The sequence below is a fragment of the Oryctolagus cuniculus genome, chromosome 15 (genome assembly GCF_964237555.1).
Source record: "Oryctolagus cuniculus chromosome 15, mOryCun1.1, whole genome shotgun sequence".
Classification (NCBI taxonomy): Eukaryota; Metazoa; Chordata; class Mammalia; order Lagomorpha; family Leporidae; genus Oryctolagus; species Oryctolagus cuniculus.
The window spans coordinates 20,347,587-20,367,966 of record NC_091446.1 but is presented as its reverse complement, the minus strand read 5'-3'; the positions used below and the strand labels follow the sequence as shown (position 1 = coordinate 20,367,966).

At 45.3% G+C, this 20,380-nt stretch overlaps 1 long non-coding RNA gene across 1 annotated transcript in view; it reads right to left on the bottom strand.

The window, feature by feature from the left end:
* LOC127484244 (uncharacterized) overlaps positions 1-20,380 on the bottom strand; it is a 25,357-nt gene extending 4,977 nt beyond the window's left edge. Inside the window, exons 1-3 of the long non-coding RNA XR_011382285.1 lie at positions 20,266-20,380; positions 18,254-18,387; positions 8,104-8,212 (exon numbers count right to left, since the gene is read on the bottom strand). This is a non-coding gene — a long non-coding RNA (uncharacterized lncRNA). The remainder of the gene's footprint in view (positions 1-8,103; positions 8,213-18,253; positions 18,388-20,265) is intronic.

Sequence of the window (20,380 nt, the reverse complement as noted above, 5' to 3'; positions counted from 1 at the left end):
GTTTAAGAGGTCCCTGGGTGAGACTCAGAGACAAACGAGCTGGGAACATATGTGGGCAGGCATGATTTACGTCCTTCCCCCTTCACCAGAGTCGCCAGTGTGTGAGGAGTGGGATGGACAGCTCTGGGACTGGAGTTCAGCACAGCTGTGAAAACAGCTTATCCCCCTGGCTTCATCCAGCCCTTTGGCACAAAGAGGCCTCCCAGTGGCTTCAAGCAAAAGATGGTCTTAAATGAGGAGAGAGCAAAACAAAAAGTTGCTATTACATGATCTCATCTCCAACCAGGTCTTCCTGGCTTTCTTTGAAGTTAAGTGGGATTAGAATCATGTGGGTGAATATAATGGGGAAAAAAGTAATACTGTCCACCATGATCACTGATTCCCAGGCCCTGTCAATGGCAAACAGGTTGAATATGTGGACACAACCTAAGTGTCTGTTGATGGATGAGTGGCTGAAGAAACTGTAGTCATACAAATGGGGCTCTTTGGAAAGTTCCTTGGAAATGTACATTATATTTCAATCCCATGTGTTTATAAACTGAAGTGTATGTACTCACATGGACACATGGAATTAAAAGATAAATTGGGGCCGGCACTGTGGCGTAGCAGGTTAAAGCCCTGGCCTGAAGCGCCGGCATCTCATATGGGCGCCGGTTCTAGTCCCGGCTGCTCCTCTTCCCATCCAGCTCTCTGCTATGGTCTGGGAAAACAGTAAAAGACGGCCCAAGTCCTTGGGCCCCTGCACCCATGTGGAAGACCCGGAAGAAGCTCCTGGCTCCTGGCTTCAGATCGGCGCAGCTCCAGCCACTGCAGCCATCTGGGTAGTAAACCAGGGGATGGAAGACCTCTCTCTGTGTCTCTACCTCTCTCTGTAACTCTTTCAAATAAATAAAATAAATCCTTTAAAAAAAGATAAATTTATTTTGGTGAAAAAAGAAGTACTTTTAGGGGCAGGTATTGGAGTGGGCAGGTGTTGGAGCATAGCAGGTTAAACTGCCCTTTGGGACACCCACATCCCATATAGGAATAGCTGGATCCAGTCCTGGCCACTATGATTCCGATCCAGATCCCTGCTAATTCTACTGGGAGGCAGAAGGTGATGGCTCAAGTATCTGGGTCCCTAACATCCACATGAAAGACCTGGATGGAGTCCTTGACCCCTGAATTTGTCCTGGCACAGGTGTTGCTGTACCTTTCAAAAAATAAAAATAAACTTTTTAAAAAAATTTCATTAAATCCATGTATCCCATATTGGAGCAAATGATAGCCCAAGTCCTTGGGGCCCTATCACCCATGCAGAAAATTCAGATGGAATTCCCAGGTCCTGGTTTTGGCCTGGCCCAACCCCATCTATTACAGACATTTAGGGAATAAAACAGAAGATGTGTGTGTGTCTCCCTTTCTCTGTTACTCTGCCTTTCAAATAAATAACTCTTTTTTTTTCAAGATTTATTGATTTGAAAGATAGAGTTATAGAGAAAGGGGGACACACACACACACACACACACAGAGAGAGAGAGAGAGAGAGAGAGAGAGAGATCTTCCATTCTCTGGTTCACTCCTCAAATAGCTGCAATGGCCAGAGCTGAGCCAGGTCAAAGCCAGGAGCCTGGAGCTTCTTCTGAGTCTCCCAAGTGGGTGCAGAGGCCCATGTACATGGATCATCTTCCACTGTCTTCCCAGGCACATCAGCAGAGAGCTGGATTGGAAGTGGAGCAGCTGATGTGTCCAGATGGGATGCTTGCATTAGAGGTAGCAGCTTCACACACTATGCCACAATGCTAGCCCCTAAATAAATAAATCATTTAAAAATAAAAAAGCCAAGGGAAGTGGAGTGGAGTAGAATCTATCCAGGACTATCAGGAAAGGTCTCTCTGGAAGGCTAATAGCTAAAGGCAGTTGGGCAGGTGTTGTGTTACAGCTGGTTAAGCCATTACCTGGAATGCTCACATCCCATATCAAAATGCTTCTTAGAATTCTGGCTCTTCTACTTCCCCTCCAGCTTTCTGCTAATGTGCCTGGAAAGGGAATGTGCTTGGGTCCCTGACACCCAGGTGGAAGAGCTGGTGGAGTTCCTAGTTTCTAGTTCCTGGCTTCAGCCTGGCCAAGCCTCAGCTGTTGTGATCATTTGGGGACTGAACCAGCAGATAGAAGATTTTTCCTTCTCTGTCTTCCCTCTGTCACTGTGCCATTGAAATAAACAAATAGATACATTTTTTTTAAAATAAAGTTGGTGAAGGCGAAGGCTCTCCCCATATTATCTTCATCAGTTTAGCGGCGCCAAGTTTCCAAAGTCACTGAACAGAAGAACTTCCATGGGTGCAGCGTGCTACTGCCCTAAGACAGTGCCCGGCCCAGAGGACTCAGCCCACTCTAGTCAGCTTGCTTCTAAGCTGGGTTCACAGCATCTCTGCCTCCCACATCAGCACCACCCAGGAAACACAGCATTACAGCTGTGGACATTATGAATCCAATGCTGGCCATTGGGAAGTGCTTAGGTCATGGAGTCGAATGCATTTATTTCCAATAGTCAAGGGGCCAGGCAAGGAGAGGAGGTCCCTTATTACTCTGGATTATCCACCAGGTCCATACCACACGCCACACAGTACTAGCAACCCCTAGAGAAGCTATGCTGAATATGAAAATGAGGCAAAGAGGAGTTCAGGAAAGTCCATGGAAGACAAGAGTTAGAGTAGAAGCTTAAACCAAAAGACACAGAGGTGTTCTGGGCTTTTAGAGAAAGTTTCACTAAAAAAGAGGAAACTTGAAACTGAGTCAAGAAAGCAACATTAAAAATGCCCCAAGAAAATCAAGGACACAAAAAATAGAATGATATTCCTTGCTCATGGATTAGAAGAATCAATATCATTAAAATGTCTATGCTACCTAAAGCAATCTACAGACAGAGTGCAATTCCTATGAAAATACCAGTGACATTCTTTACAAATTTAGAAAAAGCAACTCTAAGATTTATATGGAATCACGAAAGACCCAGAATGGCCACGGTGATCCTGAACAAGAAAAATCAAGCTGATGATATCACAATATCTGACTTCAAGGCATACTACAATGCTACAGTAATTAAAACAGCATGGTACCGGCATAAAAACCAACACATAGATGAATGGAACAGGAGAGAGAGCCCAAAAATTAGTCCAAGTACATATCACAAACTGACTTCTGACAAAAGTGCTCAGATCATACAGTGGAGTAAGAATAATCACTTCAACAAATAGGGCTGGCAAAGCTTTTTATTTGTGTGTAGAAGAATGGAATTAGATCCATACATCTCATACAAAAATCAACTCAAGATGAATCAAAGACCTAAATTTAAGACCAGACTATGAAGTTACTGGAAGAAAATATAGAGAAAACATTCTAAGACATTGGTGTAGGAGACAACTTCTTAGACAAGAACCCCAAAGCACAGGAAACAAAAGCAAAACTAAAGCAAATGGGATTATATCAAACTCAGAAGCTTCTGTGTGGCAAAGGAAACAATCAATCAAGTGAGGAGACATCCAACAGAATGGGAAAAAATATTTGTAAGCTACTTATTTGACAAAGGATTAATATCCAGAATATATCAGCAACTTTAAAAACTCAACAGCAAAAAAAAAAAAAAAAAACCAGCCAATCCAGTTCAGAAATGGGCAAAAGATCTCCAAAGACAATTCTCAAAAGAAGAAACTGTGGGGAGCAATCCAGACTAGACTGAGTTACTGGAATTAAGACTTATTCTATGCATCTGCTCTCCCATAATATGGCGCTGGGAGAGAAGTAAACAGCTTCTGCACAGCTGCCTCCAGTTCAACCAATAAACTGTAGGACTTGCTCCTGATTGGAGAGCAGCGTACTCGGCGTGTGGGCAGCCGAGTTGGGATTGGCGGAGGAGGACTATAAAGGAGGAGAGAGACGGCATGCACCGGGAACATCTAAGGGGAACATCTAGCTGAAGGAACACCTGTGCAGCCCCCAGAGAAAGCCGGCCGGCGGTGTGCCGCTCCCCTGCGGAAGTGGGGAATGTGGCCAGGGGGAACTGCCCTTCCACGGAGGTGGAAGGGATAGTAGCCAACCCGGGAAGAACCAGCAGCAAACCCAGGGAGGGCCGAGCAGACGAAAGAACAGCGCAGGGTCCTGTGTCGTTCCTCCACGAAGAGGGGGAGCGACATAATGGTGCCGTGACTCGGATATGAAGCCTAGGCAGGGCTTTGTGTCGTTCCTCCATGAAGAGGGGGAGCGACAAGAAACAGAAATGGCCAAAAAGTACATGAGAAAATGCTGAACATTACTAGCCATCTGAGAAACGCAAATCAAAATCACAATGAGATATCACTCCACCCCTGCCAGAATGGCTAAAATCCAAAAAATGGGAAGTTATAAATGCTGGTGAGGATAGAGAAAGAGGAACACTTGTACGCTGTTGATAGGAATGTAAATTAGTGTAATCACTGTGGAAAACACCATGGAGAATTCTTAAAATACTAGAAATAGACTTGCCATACAATCATACAATCCAGCAATCTCACTTCTGGGTATATACCCAAAAGACATGAACATGTTATATCAAACCACCATGTTTATAGTAGCACTGATCACTATAGCCAAAATTGGAATCAACCAAGGTGTCCATCATTGTGGTGGAATGAGAAGGCCATGCCAAGATGGCCACTGGTAATGGAGCCTGCCTGGCAACAGGCTGATTGGATGGCTTCAGAAACCACATGACAACAGAGCCTGACTGACAACAGGCTGTGATTGGATGGCTTCGGAAACAGGCTGTGATTGGTTAGGGCATAGACCGCCCCTTGACCAGATTGGCTGCCTTGGCTATATAAGCTGCTGTACCAACTGAAATAAATGAGTCTGCAGGCTGCTTGCCTCTGGCTTGCTTTCACCCGGCTCCCGGGGTCTGTGTGGTGACTCTGTGCCTCTTGCCCCCACCACGCTCCTCCTCTCAGAACGAATCCACCTCAACATCTGGCGCCCAACATGACTGAGACCCGTGGGATGAACTTAGATGACCTCGAGGTAATAACCCATGCAAGATCATCCCATCTGCACCCAGTGAGGATCCCCACATTTGTGGCAGTCCTCGGGCACCCCAGGCTCTCAGGGCAGCCGCTAGACCCCATCCCACCCGTATTTTGCTGTTAATGTCAAAGTGGACACAGAATTCAGGCCCTGGATTCCAATGCCTGTAAAAAGGCTTCTGCTAACTGAGGGCCAAGGATATGCTTGTGTCTTTCCAGAGAATGCGAGACAGCCCATTTGGGTACCAGCCAGAAACATCAAGCCTGCAACTGACAGTCAACCAGAACCAGCTGACCAAGACTGAAAGTCTGCCCTGTTAGCAGACGTACCTGCCCTATCATCCTACCCTGAGAAACTGCCCGTAGTCACATCCATTATTGTTTTATACCCCACTAGCTCTGGTCAGCCACTCAAATGGCCCACAGCCTGCATATGGTCATGCCATTCCTGATTACCATTGTTCCTCATTCCTACCCCATCTGAGCAAGCACTCCTGTGGTCTCCCATTTTGAATGCTGGTTAGTCAACAACAGGTAAGATCCCCTGGGGGACAACCTAAGACAGGCACAGCAGTATACAAAGACCATATGGAAACAGGTTCAACAATGGTATGGCCAAGATTCATGCCTCCTGTTGCTCAAAAATAAACGAAAAGGGGGAAATGTGGTGGAATGAGAAGGTCATGCCAAGATGGCCGCTGGTAATGGAGCCTGCCTGGCAACAGGCTGTGATTGGATGGCTTCGGAAATTGCCTGGCAACAGGCTGTGATTGGTTAAGGCATAGACCACCCCTTGACCACATTGGCTGCCTTAGCTATATAAGCTGCTGTACCAACTGATATAAATGAGTCTGCAAACTGCTCGCCTCTGGCCTGCTTTCACCCGACTCCCAGGGTCTGTGTGGTGACTCTGCACCTCTTGCCCCCACCACACTCCTCCTCTCAGAACGAATCCACCTCAACACATCATCAGATGTATGGATAAAGAAATGTGGTGTATATACACAATGGAATATTATTCATCTATAAAGGAGAACAAAATTCTACCATTTGCATCAAAACAGATGCAACTGAAGTACATCAAGTTGAGTGAAATAAGCTGAACAAGGAAAGACAAATACCATACATTCTCCCTTATATGCAGGAGCTAAAATTAAAAAAATAAGAAATGCCTGTGTGTATCAGTATTGTTGCAAATATAGTTTTGTTAAACTTTGTTTTATATCTTTGTCAAACCAGTGGTTAAGAATGTTAGACTACTATAGTTTTAATAATCTGTGATTACTTTAAAATTTACTGTGTATGGATGAAATGGTCATTTTTGCACTCAATTATTGTTTATATCCATTTTCTATATTCCCACTAAACTGGGTCTTTTTGCTTTTTACTTGTTAAACATCTTCTTTTTTTCTTGTTTGGTGAAGCATTAAGCTTTTCACTGTAATGTAAGTTTAAAATATGTTGTCTCAAAAACTAAAAAAAGAAAGAAAGGGAGAGGAAGGATGGGAGGAGGAAGGAGGGAGGGAGGGATAGAGGCAGGGAATACCATTATATTCTTAGAATTGCTACCTATGAACTATATGGAATCTGTTAAAGACTAATTAAAGGCTGGCGCCACAGCTCACTTGACTAATCCTCCGCCTGCAGTGCCAGCACCCAAGGTTCTAGTCCCGGTTGGGGCGCCGGATTCTGTCCCGGTTGCTCCTCTTCCTGTCCAGCTCTCTGCTATGGCCCAGGAGTGCAGTGGTGGATGGCCCAAGTGCTTGGGCCCTGACCCACATGGGAGACCAGGAGAAGCACCTGGCTCCTGGCCACAGTGGCATTTGGGCGGTGAACCAATGGAAGGAAGACCTTTCTAACTCTGCCTGTCAAAAATAAATAAATTAAAAAATTTTAAAAAAAGACTAATTTAAAAGTTTAAGAAAATTCAGATAAGTAAATAAATGTAAGTAAGAGGCTGCAGATGCCTGAAAACAGCAGCTGCGCTCCAGATGGGGGATGAGAGGGGGAGGGGGGTTGCCATGGAGTTTGACAACTGACACACCCTCAGAGGTGTAGTAAGACACTCCTGGCCCCCAGGAGACCTGATTCTGCCACATGTGAGCTGGGTGACCTCAGGCCCTTGCCCACACAGGGCCATAACCCCTTATCTGCACTATAGTAGACAGATGTACCCACCTTTCTTCCTGCTGTAACATTTGATGACTTCCTCTCCTAGTTCTTCCTCTCCTAGGCCTACACACCCAACAGAAGCACGCAAATATTCCCCAAAAGGCACCTACAATTGCAGCACTGTTATGTAGTCAAAAATTGGAAATTACCGAAATGTCCAAAAACAGTAGAGTGGATAAATAAATTGGGGTATATTCATGCAACTGAATAGTATAAAGCCATGAGAATGAACAACACACGATAATTCAGGCACAACTTGAATGAATCTTAGAAACAGCACCCTAAGAGCATATGCTGGCTGAATCCACCTTTATAAAGTTCAAAACCAATAGACTAATATGTGACACTGGGAGTCAGGTAGGGGTCACTCTGGCCAGGGGAGTTGTGAGTAATGGAGACTCCAGGGGGACTTTCCAGACATTCGTTCTTGATTGGGGGCAGGTTACATAGATGTTTCTTGACAGTGAAAATTCAGGGAGTTGCACACATACCTTGTGCATTTTTCTGTGTTAATACTTTAAAAAAATTTACTCAAACGCTTTTAGAAGAAAGCACAGACAGTACACTCTCTCTAAGATCATGGGGAAGGGAACTTTTTTTTTAACATAAAACAAACACAAAGTTGATTAAATCAATTACAGAAAAAAAAAAAAAAAAAAAAAAACCCAGAAGATTTTTTTTTAAGATGAGAGGGAAGCAGGAACAATACCAACAGTGAGCCTGCAAACAGCTTAAGGATAATAAGGAACAGCATTGCGAACAGTTTATAGTCATTTGGCCATGAACTATGGCAACTCTTCTTAATCAAAACCTTATAACTACCATGTGAGGTCAGAACTGTTATTATCCCTGTTTTGAAGACGGGTAAACTGAGATTTGGAAGAGTTAAAATGCTTACCTGAGGGCACTTGACAGGTGATTAGAAGAACCAGTGCTTGTACTCAGGCTGGTCTGATTTCTGAGCTTTGCATCATTCCCCAGTTAGCAAAGGAGGTTCAAAGGCCAGCCTGGGGACAGGGGAAGGTTAACCGGTCACAGGAGCAGATCCCTAGCAGTGTTTGCAGAGAGAATAGATAACTAGAGTTAGGATGCCAACCTGCTACTACCCCAAGAGCAACCAGAAATTTCTCCTCCCAATGGGATAAAGTAAGTGTGAAAATTGGTATCATGGCATTGAGAACTGAGAGGAGGAGGGTGGGCTTCTTCACCCCACTCTCTCTACCTGTCTACTGGAGTGATGAGGGCTCTCACATTTCCTCAAAAAGAATGCTCTGCTCCAGCTAGCCCTCCCCTGGGTGTTGGCTGAACATGCAATGTTCATTCCAACCACTGAGCACTGCTTTTCCCACCTAGAAATCCCTTCCCCTCTTTTATGTAATTCTAGTATCCTTTCAGTCCCAGCTGGAGCCACACCTATACCTTGAAGTTGGCCTTCGTTACTCTAGGTCAACACTGTCCAGCAGGACTTTTTCATAGGGTGAATGCTAATTTCATACTGTCCAATAGGGTGGTCCCTAGCCTCACATGGCTACCGATCACCTAATATGCCTAGTACAACTGAGCAAGTGAATTTTTACTTTCATGCAGTTGTACTTAATTTACATCTAAATAGCTGCTTATGGCTGGTATCTGCACCATTTTAGACTATCCTGATTCCTTATATTGCCTTGATCTTTTTCCTTCAAGAATTGAATTCAAAATTGATTGGTTCTCTAATTATTCTACATGCATTAGTCTTGTCTTTGGAGCTGCACCATTAGCATAAGAGAAGAAGGGAGTTAAAGATAGGAAAAAATCTACTTGTATGGCTCTAGGCCCCACTACCAGTACACAATGCTGAGCACGGAGAAGCCCTGTCTCAATGAATTCCTGCTAAAATCATTTACAGACTCAAAATAGGCAGAGGGAGAAAACAAAGCCTGGAGCCCTTGAAGCCTTAAGTAACTCAAGTTCGCCATCCAAGTATGGGGTGGAGTCGGATTCCAAGGAAGAAGCTAAGAACTCCCCTGTTGCAGAAGTCATCACCTGGGGCTGGGATGAGGGCAAACTTTAGTCCTGGCCAATTACTTACACTCCTCTGAGGCCTTCCAGCCATTCCCGGGAATCCTCCGATGTGTCAGAAATAGTCCAGAGCCCCAGAGTAGAGGCCTGAGAAGGAGTGCAGAAATGCCAGCCCTTGCAGCAGGCCTCGGGGAGCAGGGGTCTGGGGGGCTCAGTGGAGGGGTTCACTGTAACAGTCCTGAGGACCCCTGAACTCTCGCTGTCCCGGACCATGCTGCAGAAACGCCCTCCCTGGAACTCTGAAGAAATGACTCAACAGCACAGGGTGAAAGAGAAGAATCCAGGCTGAGGGGCACCTTCGACATGGGCCCTGTCATACCTGTCCTCCTCAGCCTCTGCCCACCAGGCTAGGGTGTTTTCCATGGGGACAGGCAGTAAGGGAAGGGGTCAGTGGGGGCACTGTCAGCAACAGAGAGAAAGGAGAAAGCTCATGGGTCCCTTGAGACAAGAAAACAAAGGGGCTAAGGCCTAATAAAGAATGTTTAAGATCCAGGTCTTTACACAAGTGTAATATGGATTCTGGAATAGATGAAAGTCACGCTGCAAGATGAAAATAGGAGTGAAAGGGAGAGGCCTTGGGGAGCCCGAATACTGTGCCAAGTGTGCCAAGTAGTCCACACATTGGGCAGTCTGGGAGTTCCTTATATGGAGTTTGAATGGGCCCTAGTATCTTCCTGCAAGCTGAGGTGGGAGGTGCAGAGTAATGGAGACAGCTACTATCACCTAGAAGGCCCAAGATGCTGCTGCCAGATGCCCCTGGCTGGCTCAGGGCAGAAAGGCAGAGCAGGAAGGTGCCTGCGTACCTGTTCACATTACAGATGCACACTGTGCAATCGTATCCACCTTACCCTGTCTAGGAAGAAGTATCTGGGACCTTGATGCTGTGCTCCACATGAGTAATAGGTCATAGCCAGCACCTCCCATGTCCACACCAGCCCCTGCCCCATCCAGGGAGAGGAGCATCATCAGGTTAAATGGTCTAAGACAAAGAGGACTTAGCCTCCTTGGGGCCCTTTGGGGAAAAAGTTAGCCTTCCTTTTCTTCTCTGAGTCCTGCCCTCTCCTCCTTGTCCCTTGGCCTTGAGAGATAGGGCGCTGCAGGATGTGGTTCCCTGTCACTGCGGGGCCATCGCTTCCTGCTCTCCTCACTGGCCACCAGTGACCCCTCAGTTGCCAAACTGAACACAGTGACGCCTCTGAGACAACTCCTCTCTCCTGCAGGACCTCTCTCCTCCCCTGGTCTCCATGACGCAGTGTTCTCTTCCCTTTTCTGAGCCCCTTGTCCCCCTCTGTTGCTCACCTTTGTAGAGGTCAAGGCTCCTTCTCACTTGCCTTGCACTATCCACGCCCCAACCCGGGGTGGGGAGAGTGCTCACCATGCACCTTCTCACCTCCTCTGTCATTGTTTTAGCTACCGGATGTGTGTCTCCAGTCCAAGCCTGGATTTCTGAAACCAGAGTCATTATTTTTGACTTTCCCCTCAACAGCCTTGCCCAAATATTTTGCAAATACTTCAGATTCAATATGACCAAAGTGAAAATGATTCTATCTTCTCACCTTGGGACTGATTCTCTTGTATTTATAAATATTGAGTGCCGCCTTATTCAATAACAAAAGCCCAGCTCCTAATGAATGCATTTGTGCATTTACTCCCTTTCTTCCTTTTCACAGTGTGTGGATATACATTCAGGCAAGACCACCCCTCCCCCCACCTACAGCCCATTTGCCTCTGAGGAAGTGGGTAGCAGGCATGGTCCTTGGTTATCAGCCTACACCCCCCCACCCCCGCTCCTAGCCACCAAGTTTCGTTAGGAATAAGTAGTACGTGGCACAGTTTGGACTAAGGGGATGTGAGGAAATGCTCCCTGGTAAAGAACTACTTCATGCTCATAAACTCCTTGCACAGCTGCTTTCTCATTCTGTATATAAATAAGGAAGCGTGTAGCTCTCAGAACATTCTGGCAGCTACCCTGGGATCATGAGACGACAAATCTTGTGATGAAGCGGACACCCTGGAAGAGGAGGAAGAAAGAAAAAGTAAATAATAACTGGGTCTCTGGTGGCAACGTTGGACTTCTGAATCAAGCCTCACCTGAATGCCACACTGCTGGGATTGTCAACAAACTCCTTTTATATATCAAGACTTTTGGAACCAGGTTTGCTATTACTTGCCACAAAAAGCACCCTAGATGATACAGCTAAAGTTATGTCCTCAATAACTATTTGTTGTATGGAACTGACTCCTAAAAATGCATTAATTACATGTTGACCTCCAATTAAAGTGATGCTTTGATCCAGTTAAGCTCACTCATTTTATTAAGATACCACTTCCATGGCAAAGACTTTTTGTTTTGCTTTGTTTGCAAAGATCTATTTATTTGTTTGAAAGTCAGAATTAGAGAGAGAGGAAGGGAGAGAGAGAGAGAGAGATCTTTTATCCACTGGTTCATCTCCCAGATGGCCACAACAGCCAGGACTGAACCAGGCTGAAGCCAGGAGTTCCTCCAGGTCTCCCACGTGGGTAGCAGGGGCCCAGACACTTGAACCATCCTCCTTGCCTTTCCAGACCATCGGCAGGGAACTGGACCAGAAGTGGAGCAGCTGGGACACAAAACAGCACCCATATGGGATGCTGGTGTTGCAGGCGGCTGCTTTACCCCTTTATCCACTAGGCCACCATGCCAGCCCCGAGACTGCCAGTTGTAGAGGTTTAAAGTAATAGTAGCCCTCATGAAGTACCTCAAATCTCACCAAGGAGGTAGCTGGCCATGCTGCCAGCCTCCTTAGCTTGATTCTTTATTTCAGTTTCCTTGCCTCTAAACTTACGTGCTAAAACTTACTCTTCCTTCTAGACCTCTGGATCAATGAAAAAGTTGGGAAATCAAAGGTGTTAAGTTCTATAAGGTTTTGTTTTTTTTCAGCAAGAAGTACAAATGCCATATATGTAAAGGAAGTCCCTTACCTTTGGAGGGTCACTTGCTCCCTGGGGACTGTGAGAAGCACCCTTCAGTTGGTTTCTTACACTGAGAAAATCTTTAATGAGGTGTCAAAATCACAAACAAAACTTCAACTCATTAAGCCCCCAACAAACTTATCAAACACTAACATCTTTGAAATGAGAGGTTTGAGCTAGATCAGAGGTTTTCAAACACACAGTTCTAACACAGTGGTAAATCACAACGCGTTGGGGACATGATGTTATAAGTAATTGCTCACTAGTAACTGTTGAAGTATCAGGTTTACTACGATGAACATCTATCTGTCTGTTGGTATTATCCCATTCAGCTTCATTCATCTATTTTCTAGTAAGAGCCCCTCAGTTTCCCTTTGGGAAATAACAAACAGCCATCTTAATGCAGATGGTTCACATGTGGCTCATCCTACCTCTATCCCCTACGCTGAGAAAGTGAGAGAAGGAAGGGGGAGTGGAGAGAGAGAGAGTCCATGGCCCATCAGAATATCCCACTGCTCTTAATGTAGTGGCTGACCCAGGGACAAGGGGCAGTGATTCCAAGTTAGTCCAGTGAGTCTTAATTCTAGAATTACACTGAAGCTATTGAGAAAAGAAAGCTCTCTTTTCACGGAGAAGGCTAATGTTTGAGGATAAGAGCCTAAGAGGGTCGGCAGCGTCGATGCTCGGGAAGAGCCCACACAAAGCAAAGCAGAAAGTAGAGACGGAGCACTAGTCCAGGTCCCGGTGAAGCCGTCTGACCCACGACTGAAGCATCCACTCCTGAATAGTTATTTCACAAATCAATAGACTTAATCTTTTGTTTAAGTCAATTTAGGTCATGGTTCTGTTCACATATGAGAATCCCAAGTTTTCATTTTTGGAAAATAAATTAGAGTGAAATTAAGGTTACCATTATAACCCTTCAAATAATATCTCTCTTATTTGCATTCTGATATAATTTTCTTGAGTAAGTCAGATAGAGAAAAAGCCCATGCCAACAGTATCATTTGAGCTACCATTTAGGTGTCTCTTGAAATGAGAGATAAAAAAAGTCAGTGGCCGGCGCCGCGGCTCACTAGGCTAATCCTCCGCCTTGCGGCGCCGGCACACCGGGTTCTAGTACCAGTCAGGGCGCTGGATTCTGTCCCGGTTGCCCCTCTTCCAGGCCAGCTCTCTGCTGTGGCCAGGGAGTGCAGTGGAGGATGGCCCAAGTGCTTGGGCCCTGCACCCCATGGGAGACCAGGAGAAGTACCTGGCTCCTGCCATCGGATCAGCGCGGTATGCCGGCCACAGCGCGCCGGCCACGATGGCCATTGTGGGGTGAACCAACGGCAAAAGGAAGACCTTTCTCTCTGTCTCTCTCTCTCACTGTCCACTCTGCCTGTCAAAAAAAAAAAAAAAGAGTCTGGGACTGGCACTGTGGCGCAGCAGATTAAAGCCATGGCCTGTAGCACCAGCTATGCCATATGGGTGCCAATTCGAGTCCCAGCTGCACCACTTCTACCCAGCTCTCTACTATGTGCCTGGGAAAGCAGAAGAGGATGGCCCAAGCCCTTGGGCCCTTGCACCTGTGTGGGAGACCCAGAAGACGCTCCTGGCTCCTAACTTCAGCCTGGCCTAGTCCTGGCCATTGCAGCCATTTGGGGAGTGAACCAGTGGATGAAGATTTCTCTCTCTCTCTGTAACCCTGCCTTTCAAATAAATCAATATTTTTTTAAAAGTCAGAGTCTACCAAAGTAATGTGTCCCGTTCTTGCTCATGATTCATCTGTAGTCTTCACAAATAAAGGTTAAAAAAAATTGGGCCGGCGCCGCGGCTCACTAGGCTAATCCTCCGCCTAGCGGTGCCGGCACACCGGGTTCTAGTCCCGGTTGGGGCGCCGGATTCTGTCCCGGTTGCCCCTCTTCCAGGCCAGCTCTCTGCTGTGGCCAGGGAGTGCAGTGGACGATGGCCCAAGTGCTTGGGCCCTGCACCCCATGGGAGACCAGGAAAAGCACCTGGCTCCTGGTTCCTGCCATCGGATCAGCGCGGTGTGCCGGCCGTAGCGCGCCGGCCGCAGCGGCCATTGGAGGGTGAACCAACAGCAAAGGAAGACCTTTCTCTCTATCTCTCTCTCTCACTGTCCACTCTGCCTGTCAAAAAAAATAAATAAATAAATAAATAATCTCTTTATCGTGCTATTTCTTAAACTGCTTCCAGCTCTACAACTTCCAGAGTGTGTCAACGGCTTTTATCACCAAAGCACATTTCCTTCTGTAGTTTTTATAGTCCCCAAGGTGCTTCCCCAACACACAGGCACATTTGCGCCTTTACAAACAACCTGAGAAGCCAACAGCAATTGTTATACCATTTTACAGATGAAGAAACTGAGCCTGAAGAAAGTTGCTGTGATGTGGCCAGCCACAGAGGAGAGGAAACCCGGGTTTGCTTGTCCTAACCAGTTCCCTTTCCTCCTCCTATGAGGGCAAAATGAGATCATAAATAGGAAAACACTCTGGAAAGAAAGAAAGTCTATAGATGCCAGATGTATTATTGCAAAGCCAAACCTAAGTACAGGGTGACCTTGTTATCACCCCTGGAGACGCAGATGCTTGCAGATCAGGCCTGCCTCGTCTCCCGTGCCCTGGGGAAAGTATCCGGGCCAACTCCAGCAGGGGTACGTCTTCCACGTTCCTGACATCACTCTCTCCAGAGGACACCCATCAGGAAGGAAAGAGTGACATCCGCTTCATTCTTTCAAAACATCACCCTCCAATTATGCCCAGCCAGGCCAATCCGAAAGGCTCGGGGTAACCGCTTAGGTGTCAAGCTTCACAATTTATAGACAGTGTGGACATATGTGATGGTTTGTTTGGGGAAATGGATTCGTCATGTGCAAGATCTATGGCAGCAGATAAAACATCCTGACAATATTACACACGTGGGGGATGGGGGCACATGAACATATTATTTTGAAAGCACACTGTTAGGACATTTTAAAAATTCCAGAGTGAATGCTGAGCAGATCCAGAGGCTAATGCGAAGCTGGAACATGCAGCTGTACAGAATCATTTTAAAAATCACCCATTTTGCATCACAGAGTACGTTTCTCATTTTCTTCTCTCTCAAACCATGGAGTTCAGTCCCAGGGCATTTTAAGCAAATTTGATTTGAGTATACAAGTATTTCAAAGAGTTTAATAGAAAAAAATAATGAAGACTCATTTTCTGAAAAATTTTGAAGGTCATGCAAGCAACTCTAAAATTAAAAATTTGTCCCAAATTGCAAAATTTTCCACTTGAAAGCCCAGCTAACTATAAACTTCACTATTCTCTTGCCAGCTGGCCAACACAAATGGTTGCCTTCCTTTGCCAGGGGAAGTCTTGCATTGTAAGATTTGCTTGTTTTCTACTTACAAGAGTACTTCAAAATGTTCATGGAAAACGGAATTGAAAGATAGTTATTGGGGCTGGCATTGTGACTCAGCAGGTTGAGCCACTGCCCTGTGATGTCCCATATGCATGCCCATTTGAGTCCCAGCTGCTCCACTTCTGATCCAGCTCCCTTCTAAAGCACCTGGGAAGGGAGTGGATGATGACTCAGGTACTTGGACCCTGCCACCCATATGGGAGACCACATGGACTGGTTACCTCTTTTCCTCAGCCTGGCCCAGCCCTGTCCATTGTGGCCATTTGGGGAGTGAACTAGCGATGGCAGGTCTCTCTCTCTCTCTCTCTCTCTCTGATCGATACATCAATCTATCTCTCTGTCTCTCTGTCACTCTTTCAATTAAATTAGTAAGTCTTGTAACAAATTAGTTGCTTTGGTGCCAAAAATGTGAAATCCATTTATAAAGTGGATATCTGAAAAGTTCATCAAAAATATGAATTATGAAAAAATGAGGGGCTGGCACTGTGGCATAGCAGTAAAGCTACCACCTGTAGTACTGGCATCCCATGTAGCTGCTGGTTCAAGTCCTGGCTGCTCCACTTCTGATCCAGTTCTCTGCTATGACCTGGAAAAGCAGTAGAAGATGGCCCAAGTCCTTGGGCCCCTGCACTCACATGGGAAACCCAGAAGAAGCTCTTGGTTCCTGCCTTCAGATTGGTGCAGTCCTGGCCATTGTAGCCATCTGGGGAGTGAACCAGCGAATGGAAGACCTCTCTTTCTCTCTTTGCCTCTGCCTCCCTGTAACTCTGCCTTTCAAACAAACAAACCTTTATTTTTTTTTACAAAAAAAGAAAAAAGATACATGGATTACAACTTTTCACATCAAAATAAATTATGTTTTAATTCTACTTTCCATGAACATTTTGAAGTACATTTGTATGTGAAATTTTATAAAGTGCAGTACATATATAAAATGTAATATGCTTATACTCAGATGCAATTGGTGCTTTCATATCAGTTATAAGCTTTCACACAACTGCCTTTTTTAAATATTAATTTATTTATTTGAAAGGCAGAGTGACAGAGTGTCACATGGGTGGCAGAGACCCAAGCACTTGGGCTATCATCCACTACTTTCCCAGGCACATTAGCAGGGGGCTGATTCAGAAGCTGAAGTAACCTAGACTTAAAGCAACACCCTGGTATGGAATGAGAGTGTCCCAAGTCACTGTTTAGCTGGCACCACAGCATTTAGCTGGCTCTACTTCAGCTATTATAAGCCTCACAGCAACTCTCACGGTTGGTAACATCAGTCATTTTACAGGGGAGAAAGTGGAGATATAAAGAGCCTCTCCCAGACAAATGGTCCCAGGGTGCCTGCATCAAACCTGTGAGCCACAGATAGGAGCGAGGAGTGCTGTTTGATTTGGGCCTTGCTTTGGTTTTTTTATCTTTTTGTGTCACAATCCACACTTTATATACCAAACCCGCAAGAACACATAAATAATTAAAACACAATTATACCAGGTGGTTTGTATGCTGTTAATTCCTAATCTCTTTCATTTCATTTTTATGTTTTTTAAAAGCATGACTCATTAAATTGATTTTATAGCCCATTAATGAGTCATAGCTCACAGTTTGAAAAACATTGGCTTAGATTATATTCTATACTTCTTTTGTTTATGAGTTTTTTCCATCACTGGCTCTTAACAGTGTTTTATTTTGAGATGTCCACCCTTCCTGGACAACCACTTCTCTGAAAACTATTTCCTACTCCCCCCAGATGAACTCCCCAAAAAGAGTGAGCCTCTGGATTCATGTGTCTAGAACATGATGTTTCCAATCTGAGCATATCTGATTGGATAGGAGTGTGAACACCAGATTCAAATTTTTTTTGAATAACCAAATGTTTTCTCCTAAGAGTGTGGAATTAGACCCTTGAGATGATAGTTGGATGGTGGATGGTCCTTGAGACAGAGCCATAACATGGTTGCACAGGGCGTTAGTCTACTTCTTGTTACATCAAAATACCTGAGAAGAGCTTCTTGGGAAGGAAAGTGTTTATTTTGGCTTACAGTTTGGAGGTTCACAGTCCAAGATCGGGTGGTCCCATTAGTCTGACATCTGGTGGAAGCTGGCAATGGCACAGCAAGTGTGAAGGAACAGTCACACAATGATCCAGGAAGCAGAGAGGAGCCTGACCAAACTCAGCTTAAATGACTGACACTGTGGCAAGCACTACGTTCTAGGGGCAAAGCCCCAGTGACCTAATAGTCTCCTACCAGTCTCTCTTCCTGGCTGCCATAATTAGATCAAATCTCCACCCTAATCCATCAACCATTAGCATTACTCCATCAATCATTAACATAAGGCTTTGGGGTGTAAATGTCTGCATGTGTTTGGGGAGGCAAGTTCTACTGAATCCAGAACATACAGGTTGTGGTCTACACAACTTCAGGGATTACCAATCACATAGACTATAACTTAAAATGTGCCTCCTAAAGTTGTTTATTGTACAACCGTACTAAACAACTCTGCAGGAGCTGGAGTCAACTTACTTTAGGGCTAAATTGATCTTATGCTGTCATATGTATGTAAAACAAGGTTTCAGAAAGTTCTAATGCTATTACCAGCTGGAACCAGATTCATTTTAAACAAAGAATTACCTTTGTATGAGAAAGTGCCTTGATAACCTGCTCAGGCAATTCTTCAATAACAAACGTTAAGTTCGTACCAAGACCTCAGAGGGGAAAGGAAGGTACTCTGCTTGAGACAAAGAAAAATTTTCTTGTCTTTTCTCCTAAAATGGAAAGAGAGGGAGATTTGTGTAATATTATTTTAGAGGAAGTTGATATGCCAGTATCTGGAATGCCAGGCTACAAGAAATAGTGAATCCACATTAGAGTAATAAAAATGTCACTGAAAAAAGGAAAATTTGAAGTTACCAGAACTCAGAAAATTAAGGATGCATTTGTGATACTTTGATAAGCCACACGGGGTTGAGGTGAGTCTCCAGAGACATGGCTGCATAAAAACAAATAGTTGATTTTAAACAACTTATAAGGAGGATGAATTGAGATCAACACAGCTTTGTTTTGTTTCATTTCACTTGAAAGGCACAAAGACACAAAGATAGAGGAGGCAAGCAGAGAGAGAGAGAGAGAGAGAGAGATATCCTGTCCACTAATTTATTCTCCAAATGCCTGCAACAGCTAGGATTGGGCCAGGCCAAAGCCAAGAACTGGTAACTCAGCTGGGGTCTGCCATGTGGCTGGCAGGAACCCAAGTCCTTAGCTGACATGTGCTGCCTCCCAGGGTGCACATTAGTAGGAAACTTGAATTGGGAGTGAGGCTGGGACTTGAACCCAGGCACTCTGAAATGAGATGCTGGTGTCACAAGAGGCATCTCTAGTGCGGCGTCAGACCCCAGCACAGTTCTTCTGTTTTACTAGGTAAGGTGTACATATCTGGGGCCCGGGATGAATTGCTCAGGATGATGGAGTAAAGGCTGAGTATGGTTTTCCACCTTTATTTTTCCCCCATACACCCCACTGCAGGATTCCACCTTCCTTCCTTGGAAGGCAGATTATAAGTCATCTCAGGGCACCAACTTATTAACCTGTCCATAATATCCAAGGCTTTTGTCTACCTCTTGGTACAAGTTAAAGGGAAAAGAAAAATGGTAGAGATGGGAGAGGGAGAGGGAGAGAAGTGAAAATTGAGGAAACAAGAAGGACTAAGTGACGTGAAGGGCCAGAGACACTCACCAGTAATGAGTGATTTAAGATTGGTGACATCTACTGTTTTATTTGAGGTGTATGTTACTGTGGTTATAAGCTCTTCATTTCTTTCTCACCAATTTTTCAGTATAATCTCTGATTTTCATGAATAATTTGAGTGAATGAGAAGTGCATGTGTAACTCAAAAAAAGGGGGGGGGGGACTGAGTTTCATGTTTAGTCTTTGTGGCAAATAACAGAGACAATGTAAGTTGAAGATGTCAAGGGGAGAGAATTCTTAGAAAAAGCTCTGCTGGGCCAGCGCCGTGGCTCAGTAGGCTAATCCTCTGCCTTGCGGTGCCAGCACACCAGGTTCTAGTCCCAGTCAGGGCACCAGATTCTGTCCCGGTTGCCCCTCTTCCAGTCCAGCCCTCTGCTGTGGCCAGGGAGTGCAGTGGAGGATGGCCCAAGTGCTTGGGCCCTGCACCCCATGGAGACCAGGAGAAGCACCTGGCTCCTGCCATCAGATCAGTCGGTGCGCCGACCGCAGCTCGCCGGCCGCGGCGGCCATTGGAGGGTGAACCAACAGCAAAGGAAGACCTTTCTCTCTGTCTCTCTCTCACTGTCCACTCTGCCTGTCAAAAAAAAAAAAAAAAAAAAAAAAAAGAAAAGAAAAGAAAAAGAAAAAAAAAAAAGAAAAAGCTCTGCTGGAAATTCAGAGACATCTTGGGAGAGGCTTGAGTTTCCACAGGACAGAGCTCTGGGAAAACGGAAGCTCCAGCTAACATCTGGGTTACATGCAAAGGAGCAATGAAAGCCGGCCTGCAGAGAGAGAAAGGGTTAAGTAGTCACACAGAGAAACCAAGTTGTTCTTGAATTAATTAAGTAGATGCTGCTGTGGGAACAAGGACACAAAATTTCTAATTGATTAAAAACAATAGAAGTTTATTTTTTGCTCACCCAATAAACAGTCTGAAGACAGCTCTCCTCCACTGCATGATTCAGAGTCCAGGCTCCGGCAGCGTGGGGCTACCCCATCCCCTAGGATCTGGGGCCTCATCATTATCCAGACCCG